Source organism: Mustela lutreola, chromosome 16, assembly GCF_030435805.1.
Source record: "Mustela lutreola isolate mMusLut2 chromosome 16, mMusLut2.pri, whole genome shotgun sequence".
Lineage (NCBI taxonomy): Eukaryota > Metazoa > Chordata > Mammalia > Carnivora > Mustelidae > Mustela > Mustela lutreola.
This window is the reverse complement of record NC_081305.1, coordinates 59,293,715-59,300,831: the sequence shown is the minus strand read 5'-3', so window position 1 is coordinate 59,300,831 and position 7,117 is coordinate 59,293,715.

Below are 7,117 nucleotides of genomic sequence, written 5' to 3'. Positions count from 1 at the left end.
TAGCATGGTGAGCTGAGGAAGAACTATGTTGGGTTGGTGTACTGTGGTAGGTATTGGCCAATTTGGACATAATTTATTTAGTTTCATAGATTTGATATAGGCTGATCCCAGAAGAATGCTAAATGAACAGCAGTAAATGGTCTAATCCGCCTTGCTTGCTTCTGTCCTCTACCCTTTGTGGGAAAGCAATGAATGATTCCTCTGGTGGGAAACTGCCCATGTTCCAATAGTGCACGGGACCCTGAAGTCTCCAGCCCTTCTCACATCTCCGCCTCAGGGTCTGTAAGAGCCTTGAATGTGTCCTACAAATACCATTTTGTTTGTACACTTTCCTATAGTTTTCAGAGCACTTTTATAGACCTCCAAGTCATCAGGAATAACACAGGGTGGATGGGAAAAAGGGAGACTGGGAATTTATGGAATAATCGAATTTTAGCACTACACATGGTCCAGTTGGCTTTACAGATCTACCTTTCCAGCCACTGGTATTTCAAAAATGCGGAAATTGAGACCCAATTAGTTCTCATGATCTATATTCCCAGTTGGATTCAGATAGAAATCCAGCTGGAGTGAGGTGGTACCCCGTCCAGGACTTTTGCCTGAAGGACTTTATACTTTTATGTACATTTAGCTATATGATGGGCAGCATCCCTATCATATAGTTAAATGGACGTAAAAGTACAGATATTTGGAGCTTTAGGATATTGGTTTATTTACAGGGTTTTTAAATATATCTCTTTGGTTTTTCTTTTTTTTTTTTTAATGGTTGCTTTGGCTATTATGTTGAAGTGTGGAAGACTTACTTCCACTTAAGTTCTTTTGCCTTCCCTACTTTTAAATATCATTGTCTTGAGTATCAGGTGGTGATATGGTATTTGTTTCAATCATCTAATGTGTTTTCTGAAACTCAGGAAGATTATATACTGAATGTGGCCATTTTTCTTTTTTTAAATTCAGTTAGGCAACATATATCATTAGTTTCAGATGTAGAGTTCAGTAATTCATCAGTGGCATATAACACCAGGGCATGTGCCCTCCGTAGTGCCCATCCCCCAGTTACCCCACACCCCACCCACCTCCCCTTCTGCAACCCTCAGTTTGTTTCCCAGAGTCAAGAGTTTTCTCTTATGGGTTGTCTCCCTCTTTGACTTCTCCCTGTTCAGTTTTCCCTCCCTTCCCCTGTGATCTTCAGCACTATTCTTTATGTTCCACCCAAGAGTGAAACCATATGATAATTGTCTTTCTCTGATGGACTCATTTCACTCAGCATAATCTCCTCCAGTTCCACCCATGTTGATGTAAATGGTAAGATTTTCACCTTTTTTGATGGCTAATATCCCATATTTTATATATGTGTGTGTGTGTATGTGTGTGTGCATGTGTGCATGCATGTGAGCGTGTGTGTGCGCGCGCACACACACACACACACACACCGCATCTTCTTTATCCATTCATCTGGGGATGGATATCTCTGCTCTTTCCACAGTTTGGCTATTGTGGACATTGCTGCTATAAGCTTTGGGGTGCTGTGCCCCTTTAGATCACTACATTTGTATCTTTGGTAACAGTACTGAAATTGCTGGGTTGTAAGTTGCTCCATTTTTTAACTTCTTAAGGAACCTCCATGCTGTTTTCCAGAGTGGCTGCACCAGCTTGCATTCCCACCAACAGTGTAGGAGGGTTCTCCTCTGCATCCTCGCCAACATTTGTTGTTTCCTGACCTGTTGATTTTAGCCATTCTGACTGGTGTGAAGTGGTATCTCACTGTGGTTTTGATTTGTATTTCCCTGATACTGAGTGATGTGGAGCATTTTTTCATGTGTCTGTTGGCCATTTGTATGTCTTCTTTGGAGAAATATCTGTTTAAGTCTTCTGCCTATTTCTTGACTGAATTATTTGTTTTTCGGGTGTTGAGTTTGATAAGTCATATTTCTGATCCTTTTGTTGTTCTTATATTCTTTCTATTACCATTTCCTTTCTGTTTGAAATTTTTTTTTGCCACTATTTAAAGGTAGGTCACTAGAAACAAATTATTTGTTTTCCTTCATCTGAAGCTGTCTCTATTTTTCTTTCATCCTGAAGGATAGTTTTGCTGGATATATAATTTGAAGATCGGTATTTTGTTTTTTCCAGCACTTGGAAAATGTGCAACTTCTGGCCTCCAGATCTCATTGTGGTTTTGATTTACATTTCCTTGGATGACTAGTTATGCTGAACATATTTTCATGTGTCCATTCACCATCTGGATGTCGTCTTTGAAAAAATGTCTACTCAGGGTTCTTTCCATTTTAATCAGATTTTTTGTGTTTTTGGCATTGAGTTGTAGGAGTGATTTATATATTTTGGATAATAACCTTTTATCAAAAGTATCATTTGCAAACATGTTCTCCAATTCACTAGGTTCCCTTTATGTTTTATTGATGCTTTCTTTTACTGTGCAGAAAATACATTTTGCCATTCTTGTAGTATCTTTGATTTGGATATCAAAGAAATGCTGGCTTCATAAGATGAATGGGAAAGAATTTCCTCCAATTCTCCAGAAGACTTTATATAGAATTAGTATTAATTTAACTCTTTGGTAGAATCCACCCATGTCACAATCTGAGACTTGAATATTTAGTGTGGGTTTTTTTTTTTTTTTTTGTATTTTAAGGAATACATTTAACTATAGATTCCATTTTATAAATATAGGAATAGAATAGCTCTATGTTGTTGGGTTTATAATGGATATTTTATATCTTTCAAGGAACTTTTCATCTGGGTTTTATGGGTACAAAGGTGTTCATAATATTTTATATTTTAATGGCTTTAATATATCTAATGATGCTCACTCTCATTCCTGATATTGATAATTTTGATCTTGTCTCTTTCTTCCTAATTAGACTGGCTGGAGATTTGATGTTATTGGTCTTGTCAAAGAATCAAAATTTGTTGTTGTTGTTGTAAATGTCAAGATTTTATTCTTTTTTGTAGCTGAGTGGTATTCCATTATATTATATATATATGTGTGTATGTATATATACATACACACACATAAATACATATACACAATCAAAATTTTTGTTTTACTAATTTTTCTTCATTCTGCTTCTGTTTTTTGTTTCATGATTTCTACTTAATTATATTTCCAAATGAAACTTTGGGCTTAATTGACTTTTCTTTTTCTAGTATCTGGATGTGAAAGCTTAGGTTCTTGATTTCTTCTATTTCAATATAAACACCTCGTGTTCTAAATTCTTGCACCACTTTATAAAGATTTATTTATTTATTTGACAGAGATCACGAGTAGGCGGAGAGGCAGGCAGCGGGTGGGGGGGGGGGGAGGAAGGAAGCAGGCTTCCTACTGAGCAGAGAGCCTGATGCGGGACTTGGGATCATGACCTGAGCCAAAGGCAGAGACATTAACCCACTGAGCCACCCAGGCACTCCTCTTGCACCATTTTAATTGCATAAACTCCTTTTGTGTTTTAGTTTACCCTCGTGATTTCTTTTTTTTATCCCATCTCTTTTTCCTCCCAAGATTTTATTTACTTATTTGACAGAGAGACAATGTGAGAGAGGGAATACAGCAGGGGGTGTGGGAGAGGGAGAAGCAGGCTTCATGCTGTGTAGGGAGCCTGACGTGGGGCTTGATCCCAGGACCCTGGGATCATGACCTGAGCCGAAGGCAGACTCTTAATGACTGAGCCACCAGGCGCCCCATCCCATCTTATTTATGATTTCAACTCTTTTTGAAAGTAGCAGTGTACATGAAAGGAATCAGTATTCTGCCATTGAGTGGAGTGATCTAAAAATGGTGCTTATGTCAAGTTGGTTGATAGAGGTATTCAGGTTCTCTATGTTCTTACAGATTATCTATTTACTTGTTCTGTTGTTTACAAAGAAGAGAGCTTGGAGGTCTCCAACTCCAACTGTGGCTGTGTCAATATCTTTAATTTCTATCCTAAGTAGATGTATACATATTTAAGTGGTTATCTATTCTTAATAAATTTATCCCTTTATTTTGGGGGGATGTCTTTATACCTATTTTTTGTTCTAAAATATATTTTTATAATTTTACAGATACTCTAGCTTTTTTTAAAAACTAATTTGCATCATGTTTTCAACATGTTTTTTCCCCATCTTCAAAGAAGAGAAAGGAAAATTCACAAATTCATTCTTTGAGGCCACCATTACCTTGATACCAAAACCAGAGAAAGACATTACAAAAAAGAACTATAGGTCAATATCTTTAATGAACATAGATGCAAAAATCCTCAACAAAATACTGGCAAACCAAATCCAACAATGCATTTTAACTCATCATAGGGAAATACAAATCAAAACCACAATGAGCTACCATCTCACACCTGTCAGAATGACCAGAATTAACACCAAAAACAACAGCTGTTGGCAAGGGTGCAGAGAAAGGGGAGCCCTCTTACACTGTTGATGGGAATGCAAACTGCTACAGCCACTGCAGAACAGTATAGAGGTTCCTCAAAAAGTTAAAAATAGAACTACTCTATGATCTAGCAACTGCACTAGTAGGTATTTATCCAAAGGATACAAAAATATTGATTTGAAGGGGCACATGCACTCTAATGTTTATAGCAGCATTATCAACAATAGCCAAACTATGGAAAGAGCCCAAATGTCCATCAACTGATAGGTAGAGAAGATACGGTATATATACATATATGTGTGTGTGTGTGTATGTATATACACTACACATACATATATACACATGTATATGTGTATATATATGTATATACATATACATATGTATATATATGTATATACATATATATACACATACACACACGCATACATACACACAATGGAATATTGCTCAGCCATCAAAAAGAATGAAATCTTGCCATTTGCAACAAGATGAAATAATAAGTGAATTCAATAAAGTCTCAGGATACAAAAGATGCATGGGATGACTTCGATCTTTTTGAATTTGTTAAGACTTGTTTTGTGGTCTAATGGGTGATCTATTCCGGAGAATATTCTAGGGCGCTGGAAAATAATATGTATTCTGCTGTTTTAGGAAAGTATGTTCTAAATACATCTGTTAAATCCACCTGGTTCATTATTTCATTGAAAGCCATTGTTTCCTTGTCAATTTTCTTTCTTTTTTTTTTTTTTTTAATTTTTTAATTTTTTTTTTTAAATTTTTTATAAACATATATTTTTATCCCCAGGGGTACAGGTCTGTGAATCACCAGGTTTACACACTTCACAGCACTCACCAAATCACATGCCCTCCCCAATGTCCATAATCCCAACCCCTTCTCCCAAACCCCCTCCCCCCGGCAACCCTCAGTTTGTTTTGTGAGATTAAGAGTCACTTATGGTTTGTCTCCCTCCCAATCCCATCTTGTTTCATTTATTCTTCTTCTACCCACTTAAGCCTCCATGTTGTATCACCACTTCCTCATATCAGGGAGATCATATGATAGTTGTCTTTCTCTGCTTGACTTATTTCGCTAAGCATGATACGCTCTAGTTCCATCCATGTTGTTGCAAATGGCAAGATTTCATTTCTTTTGATGGCTGCATAGTATTCCATTGTGTATATATACCACATCTTCTTGATCCATTCATCTGTTGATGGACATCTAGGTTCTTTCCATAGTTTGGCTATTGTGGACATTGCTGCTATAAACATTCGGGTGCACGTGCCCCTTTGGATCACTACATTTGTATCTTTAGGGTAAATACCCAATAGTGCAATTGCTGGGTCATAGGGCAGTTCTATTTTCAACATTTTGAGGAACCTCCATGCTGTTTTCCAGAGTGGCTGCACCAGCTTGCATTCCCACCAACAGTGTAGGAGGGTTCCCCTTTCTCCGCATCCTCGCCAGCATCTGTCATTTCCTGACTTGTTGATTTTAGCCATTCTGACTGGTGTGAGTGATATCTCATTGTGGTTTTGATTTGTATTTCCCTGATGCCGAGTGATATGGAGCACTTTTTCATGTGTCTGTTCGCCATCTGGATGTCTTCTTTGCAGAAATGTCTGTTCATGTCCTCTGCCCATTTCTTGATTGGATTATTTGTTCTTTGGGTGTTGAGTTTGCTAAGTTCTTTATAGATTCTGGACACTAGTCCTTTATCTGATATGTCGTTTGCAAATATCTTCTCCCATTCTGTCAGTTGTCTTTTGATTTTGTTAACTGTTTCCTTTGCTGTGCAAAAGCTTTTGATCTTGATGAAATCCCAGTAGTTCATTTTTTCCCTTGCTTCCCTTGCCTTTTGCGTTGTTCGTAGGAAGAAGTTGCTGCGGCAGAGGTCGAAGAGGTTGCTGCCCGTGTTCTCCTCAAGGATTTTGATGGATTCCTTTCGTACATTGAGGTCCTTCATCCATTTTGAGTCTATTTTTGTGTGTGGTGTAAGGAAATGGTCCAATTTCATTTTTCTGCATGTGGCTGTCCAATTTTTCCAGCACCATTTATTGAAAAGGCTGTCTTTTTTCCATTGGACATTCTTTCCTGCTTTGTCGAAGATTAGTTGACCATAGAGTTGAGGGTCTATTTCTGGGCTCTCTATTCTGTTCCATTGATCTATGTGTCTGTTTTTGTGCCAGTACCATGCTGTCTTGATGATGACAGCTTTGTAATAGAGCCTGAAGTCCGGAATTGTGATGCCACCAACGTTGGCTTTCTTTTTCAATATCCCTTTGGCTATTCGAGGTCTTTTCTGGTTCCATATAAATTTTAGCATTATTTGTTCCATTTCTTTGAAAAAGATGGATGGTACTTTGATAGGAATTGCATTAAATGTGTAGATTGCTTTAGGTAGCATAGACATTTTCACAATATTTATTCTTCCAATCCAGGAGCATGGAACATTTTTCCATTTCTTTGTGTCTTCCTCAATTTCTTTCGTGAGTACTTTATAGTTTTCTGAGTATAGATTCTGTGTCTCTTTGGTTAGGTTTATTCCTAGGTATCTTATGGTTTTGGATGCAATTGTAAATGGGATTGACTCCTTAATATCTCTTTCTTCTGTCTTGCTGTTGGTGTAGAGAGATGCAACTGATTTCTGTGCATTGATTTTATATCCTGACACTTTACTGAATTCCTGTATAAGTTCTAGCAGTTTTGGAGTAGAGTCTTTTGGGTTTTGC